We start from the raw sequence: 7,762 nt of genomic DNA on the forward strand, positions 1-7,762 counted from the left end.
TTAACACACTAGCAATAAACTTGCAACTTGGTTATAATCTTTTTTAGCAAAAACGTACTGTGCCTCAAAGAGGTACTAAACGATTAAATGACAGTTGAAACAATGAACTGAAAAACAGTTATAGCATCAAACTTTAAAACAACACAACTTTTAGCAAAGGTTTGTTCCCATTATTAAAATAACAATAATTAAATTTGACATAAAAATTATAGAGCAACGTTTTTATTCACAGTCAATATAAAATTCTCACAGCTCTGCTGAGAGAATCTACCTCCCTCCAAAGAAGTTTGAAGACCCCTGAGATCTGTCAGAGATGAACCGGATCATGCAGGAAATATAAGAGTAACTGACTGGAATTTTTTGATGCGTAGCAAAGAGCGCCAAAAACGGCCCCTCCCTCATACACAGCAGTGAAGAGAAACGAAACTGTCACAATTAAAACCAAACAACTGCCAAGTGGAAAATAATGCCCAAATATTTATTCACTCAGTACCTCAGAAATGTAAACGATTCTACATTCCAGCAAAAACGTTTAACATGATAAATACTTATTAAAAGGATTAGTGACTTTTAACAGAGTAGTTCCGGTGAAATACCATCCCCAGAATACTGAAGTGTATACATACATGTCATTATAACGGTATGGCAGGATTTTCTCATCAATTCCATTCAGAAAATAAAAACTGCTACATACCTCAATGCAGATTCATCTGCCCGCTGTCCCCTGATCTGAAGATTTTACCTCCCTCAGATGGCCGAGAACAGCAATATGATCTTAACTACTCCGGTTAAAATCATAGTAAAAAAACTCTGGTAGATTCTTCCTCAAACTCTGCCAGAGAAGTAATAACACGCTCCGGTGCTATTGTAAAATAACAAACTTTTGATTGAAGTCATAAAAACTAAGTATAATCACCATAGTCCTCTCACACATCCTATCTAGTCGTTGGGTGCAAGAGAATGACTGGGACTGACGTAGAGGGGAGGAGCTATATGCAGCTCTGCTGGGTGAATCCTCTTGCATTTCCTGTTGGGGAGGAGTTATATCCCAGAAGTAATGATGACCCGTGGACTGATCACACATAACAGAAGAAATAAAGCTAAAATTAACCCTACAAGCTACCTAATTATCCCTTAACTGCTGTGCATAATACAAGTGGGGTGCCCAGCAGCATTTAGCGGCCTTCTAATTACCAAAAAGCAATGCCAAAGCCATATATGTCGTCTGCTATTTCTGAACAAAGGGCACCCCAGAGAAATTTAGAAACTATTTAGCATGGGTGTGTTTTGGTGGTTGTAGATGTGTAACAGATTTTGGGGGTCAAATTGGTGAGTCCACGGAATCATCAATTACTAGTGGGAATATCACTCTTGGCCAGCAGGAGGAGGCAAAGAGCAAACACAGCAAAGCTGCTATATATGTCACTTACCTTACCCTTAACCCCCAGTCATTCTCTTTGCCTCTTGTGCAAGGAGGAGGTGAAGTAATTAGGTGTCCTGATTCTTCTATCAAGATTTTTTTATTTTGAAGTTTGAGCAAGATTGCTCCAGCCTTCCATCACATTTTGAGTATAGCTGTTAGTCTCTTCAGCAGGGCTGTGGTAGCTTTAAAGCAGTTAGGAACTTGTAAAGTGGGCTTTGCTGCGCTTTCCTAACATGTTGCTGCCCTGGTATAGAAAGCCTGAGTAAATTTACTCTGCCTTTCTTTCTACACAGGTCTCTGAGGAGCGGCATCCTCTCATATTTTGTGAGGAGTCTGATGGCTAGAATGCAGGTAAGTGCCTTTTGTTCTTCTGGAGCTGGAAGGCTAGCACTGAAGGGGTTAAGACCCTCTACTTTTAATGGAACAAAATCCTTTGTGGATGGTGGCAGTTAGCAGGCACGTTATTGCATGTGTTGGAGACTTAGGGGTTAACCTTTATGGAAAGGGGTTTAACTGTCTTTGGGGCTCATATCAAATTTTACAAAATGAAAAGTATGTAGCACTAGTGTTTGTGTCATGTTTGTAAAGATGAGTGTTTAGAGAAGTGTTTAGAGAAGAGCGCAAATGGCGCCATTTTAAGGGGCTGTGTAGATGTGTTTGTCTTTACTTTTAGAGAAGATTGAGCACACATTGTTTCCGCTATTAGTAATACTTATCTGAGCTGTAAGGAGAGGAAACTGCTCGCTAATGCCAATATATTTTTTGGTGCAGAGAAAGTGTAACTTAGGACCTCTTATCTGGATAGATTCTTAATCTAACCGTGTTTAGAGCAGTATGAGGGAGATAAGTCCAGCTTCCATTCCGCGCTGATTTTGGTCACGCCTTCAAGTTATCGGAGCGGCGCCATGTTCTTAGAGGAGTCTGTTTTATTTTTTAATATGAAAAGTAAGAGAAGTGTGGCGCTAAACTACAGACTCACTGCCCCTTCCAAATATCTCCTTCCCAAAGATAAAAGCAATCAATCAAACAAAGTGTGGATGGGCGCTAAAAGAGTCAAACCAGTCAAATAATTAAACACTTTCACTCAAAATGTTAACTTACAATTTAATTAAAATAAAAGTAAAAAATAAAAAAGTTGTAAGAAATATATTTCTATATATAGTAAAACTCCTTATAGCATAAGAACAGCAATAACCATTTGCAGATTTATAGAAATCAATCTATTAGCTGTTAAGCAAAAAAAAACATTTTTAATAAAAGAATTCCAGCATTTATATTAAAAACACATGAAATTAGCTCTTTGAGGCTACCCAAATGGTAAAGGTGAATAATATAGTCCTGGGACGTCTCCCAATATGTAAACAATTAGTCTTAGATGGTACACTTTTGGCCTATATGTACTTAGCCGTGTACTGCAGACAAAATATTCCTTATTGGTTTGGTGATAGGCCTAATAAAGCAGATGGATCATATATAGGTATAGTCAGTACTTGACTTTATATCTTCAATATGTGTAATAATGCCTTCCTGCTTGGTGGTAGCCTGCCGTGGCTAGTGTGAAAAATATACTTTACAGTAACTCTGCAGTCCGTGATTCTGTGCAAATCTATCTCTCAAAGGTGAGAGCAGCCTCCTTACTCCAGTGATATTTCTCAGTAGCGATTTCCAACAATGTCGCACGCCAAATATCACCTGTTTAGGAGTTCACCTGCCAAGATGGAATTAGATTTCTTACGCTTAATCCTGCTCTTAGTACAACGTACGCAGGACAGATTGACACCAATCTCTGATGTTAAGATACGAAGACAGTCTCTTTTCTTAGTTGCGTTTGGCCAAACAATTTGATTCTCAAAGTGTACAAACACAGCCTCAGACCATCAACATGTTTCACCCACTCATGGGGCTTTATCAAGATAGTACTTGGCTGTAAATTCACACTTTAAATACCCGACATCTTGATTGGTTGCAATTCGGCAGGTGATCATAGCTTATTTTAAGGTGGTATTGTGACGTTTTATTGTTCAACAGGTAATCGTAGTTTACTAAGGTGGTATTGTGACATTTTTTTATCCAGCAGGTTATGGTGGTTTATTAAGGTGGTATTGAAATGTTTATTATTAAGAATGTGGAGAGAGAATTCTTTTTGCAAACTGTATCCACATTCAGCAACATATCTTTTCATTTCTTTCCATAATCAAAGTATAATTGTGACCAAAATTCTGTTCACATTAAGAATCTCTACCCCAAAGAGCTTACATCCAAATTAGTTTACTACATACTATAGAGGGTTAGAAATAGAAGTTCATTTTACTTGTCTTTAGTCAAAATAATTTTTTGTTTAGTTAAAGAGATTTTTTTATTTTTAGAAAACATATATAAGGATTAAAATTCTATACAGAGATGCTGTTATAAATATTCATCTTATTCATTAATATCAACCTTATATGCAAGATTCATCAATAGTGGTTGAGGCATCAAAAGTGTAAATAGGATATACATTGGCTATTCTATAAGAAAAGGAGATAGATCTAACTCAGAATTCAGGCTGTTCCAATGATATATTAATTCTGCTTCCTTTATATAAAAGTATTTTTTCAAAATCTCCCCCTCTCCAATCAGGCTGTGTTTTACAGATACCCCAATACTTCAGATGTTGTATATTATTGCCGTGTATCTCTTGAAAGTGCTTATATAGATGCGTCTAAATTACCTTTCTCAATACAGCAAATATGTTCCCTTATCCTATCCCCCAAGCTCCTAGTTGTTTCCCCCAAGTATATAAGATTACACATGCATTGGATCATGTATATTACCCCTTTTTGTGTGCAACTTATGGTATCCTTTATTATGAATAATATACAACATCTGAAGTATTGGGGTATCAGTAAAATACAGCCTGATATTGGAGAGGGGGAGATTTTGAAAAAATACTTTTATATAAGGAAGCAGAATTAATATATAATTGGAACCGCCTGAATTCTGAGTTAGATCTATCTCCTTTTCTTATAGAATAGCCAATGTATATCCTATTTACACTTTTGATGCCTCAACTACTATTGATGAATCTTGCATATAAGGTTAATATTAATGAATAAGATGAATATCTATAACAGCATCTCTGTATAGGATTTTAATCCTTATATATGTTTTCTAAAAATAAAAAATTCTCTTTAACTAAACACAAAATTATTTTGACTAAAGACAAGTAAAATGAACTTCTATTTCTAACCCTCTATAGTATGTAGTAAACTAATCTGGATGTAAGCTCTTTGGGGTAGAGATTCTTAATGTGAACAGAATTTTGGTGACAATTATACTTTGATTATGGAAAGAAATGAAAAGATATGTTGCTGAATGTGGATACAGTTCGCAAAAAGAATTCTCTCCATTCTCAAACATTTCAATACCACCTTAATAAACCACCATAACCTGCTGGATAAAAAATGTCACAATACCACCTTAGTTAATACCACCTTAATAAACTATAATTACCTGTTGAACAATAAAACGTCACAATACCACCTTAAAATAAGCTATGATCACCTGTCGAATTGCAACCAATCAAGATGTTGGGAGGTGTATTTAAAGTCTGAATTTACAGCCAAGTACTATCTTGATAAAGCCCCATGAGTGGGTGAAACATGTTGATGGTCTGAGGCTGTGTTTGTACACTTTGAGAATCGAATTGTTTGGCCAAACGCAACTAAGAAAAGAGACTTTGTATCTTAACAGAGATTGGTGTCAATCTGTCCTGCGTACAAAATCTAATTCCATCTTGGCAGGTGAACTCCTAAACAGGTGATATTTGGCGTGCAACATTGTGGAAATCGCTACTGAGAAATATCACTGGAGTAAGGAGGCTGCTCTCACCTTTGAGAGATAGATTTGCACGGAATCACGGACTGCAGAGTTACTGTAAAGTATATTTTTCACACTAGCCACGGCAGGCTACCACCAAGCAGGAAGGCATTATTACACATATTGAAGATATAAAGTCAAGTACTGACTATACCTATATATGATCCATCTGCTTTATTAGGCCTATCACCAAACCAATAAGGAATATTTTGTCTGCAGTACATGGCTAAGTACATATAGGCCAAAAGTGTACCATCTAAGACTAATTGTTTACATATTGGGAGACGTCCCAGGACTATATTATTCACCTTTACCATTTGGGTAGCCTCAAAAAGCTAATTTCATGTGTTTTTATGTAAATGCTGGAATTCTTTTATTAAAAATGTTTTTTGTTTTTGTTTTGCTTAACAGCTAATAGATGGATTTCTATACATCTGCAAATAGTTATTGCTGTTGTTCTTATGCTATAAGGAATTTTACTATATATATAAATATTTCTTACAACTGTTATTTATTTTTTACTTTTATTTTAATTAAATTGTAATTGTAAGTTAACATTTTGAGTGAAAGTGTTTAATTATTTGACTGGTTTGACTCCACTTTTAGCGCCCATCCACATTTTATTTTTTAATATGCAAGGGAATCCCCGCCTCGTTTCTCCGGCATGGAGTTTATGGTATGTTCCGTATTCCTTGAAGTTAAGGCTCTGCGGATGTTGTTATATCGCACTCATTTTTCTTGTGATATGTCCATAGGGGCTGTTCTTGTATAATCCTAGCAACGACTCTCTATGCTGTTAAAGCAAAAAGGTTTATTCTGGTGCTAATGTTTTTATTTTATTAAATATAGGTTCTGGTTGAAGAAATAGGCAGGTGCCTATTTTTTTACACAGGGAATAATTGCTGGTCAGTGCTCTGTTGGTAACATAAGATTCTTGATGGAGGTATAACGGTTTCCTATCCTCCTGCTTTTTACCACGGAAATTTAGTGTTACTCGGATCTGCTTTTGCATTTCCTTTTACTTAAGTGTATATGAGGGAAGCACATATACTGGTCGCATATGTTCTAAAATTTTTATTTATTTTATTTTTTGTTGGATATGTCTTCTGATGGAATTATAGACATTGTCCTATATACATTGACTGACTGCTTGAGTAACTATTTGTTAGTTATGCAGTTATTGTCTGGAAGTTCTGTTTTGTTTTTCCTATTCTGGGTTAATAACTTATAGAAATATATTTTTTGAACGCCCATTTGAACAGAGATTAGATTGTTGCCCTCTGAGCCTCATGTCTCCCAGGAAGATGCTGTTTTGTCAATGCTGCAGATTTCTCCATCTATGTCCCAAGCCTCTATGGTGTCACATGCAGTGCCCTGCAGTTCCTTTTAAATCTCCTGGAGGAGGTTATTTGCCTGTAGATATTATTGCCCATGTGTCTTAACGGTATCTGTGGCATTATCTGTGTTTCCTAATATTATAGGGAAGTTGCAAGAGGAATATTTAGAATTCAGATAGCAAGGTTTCTGTTCCCCATGCTCTACAAAGATTGTCCTTCCTCATAGATCTGATGTGGAAGATATGTCTGTAGCCTCTGAAGGTGAGATTTCAGATTCAGTCAGTATAATTCCTTCATCTGATGCTGAAGTAGTATCCTTCAGACTTAAGCCTGGACACCTTCGTGTATGGTAAAGGAGGTTCTGGCTACTTGGAGCGACTCCAATACGTTTGTCGTTGTCAATTCTAAGGATTCTTGTAAACTTTATATATGTTAGGATTCCTTTGTGGAAGTTTTTTTACGGTTTCAATTCGTGCTGGGAGACTTTTCACAGGAATAGTCACTTTCTCCATTTTATATCAGGACGCATGGCATAAGCAGTAGGACATTTCTACTCTGGCTTGGAGAACTACGGTTCCTAGAGAGGATAGCTGTTCTTCAGGATCAATGGACTAGGCTGGTGGCTTCTGGGTTTGTATTGCCACTGTGTCTAGTGCAGCATCTTATTGGTGCATTGCCTTCTTGATTCCAAATTGTTACAGATCCCTTTGGAGCGGATCTAGTTCAGATTTGAGACTCTTAAGCAGGCCAATTCCTTATTTCTTTCATGTAATTAGCAAGAGTCCATGAGCTAGTGACGTATGGGATATACATTCCTACCAGGAGGGGCAAAGTTTCCCAAACCTCAAAATGCCTATAAATACACCCCTCAGCACACCCACACAAATCAGTTTTACAAACTTTGCCTCCTGTGGAGGTGGTGAAGTAAGTTTGTGCTAGATTCTACGTTGATATGCGCTCCGCAGCAGGTTGCAGCCCGGTTTTCCTCTCAGCGTGCAGTGAATGTCAGAGGGATGTGAGGAGAGTATTGCCTATTTGAATTCATTGATCTCCTTCTATGGGGTCTATTTCATAGGTTCTCTGTTATCGGTCGTAGAGATTTATCTCTTACCTCCCTTTTCAGATCGACGATATACTCTTATAT

The 7,762-nt window shown here is 36.9% G+C and overlaps 1 protein-coding gene across 1 annotated transcript in view; it reads left to right on the forward strand.

Moving 5' to 3' along the window:
- The window catches only part of UBE2M (ubiquitin conjugating enzyme E2 M), a 115,098-nt gene that overhangs the window by 71,353 nt on the left and 35,983 nt on the right, over positions 1-7,762 (forward strand). The gene's annotated exons all lie outside the window — the stretch shown is intronic.

Source organism: Bombina bombina, chromosome 8 (assembly GCF_027579735.1).
Source record: "Bombina bombina isolate aBomBom1 chromosome 8, aBomBom1.pri, whole genome shotgun sequence".
Lineage (NCBI taxonomy): Eukaryota > Metazoa > Chordata > Amphibia > Anura > Bombinatoridae > Bombina > Bombina bombina.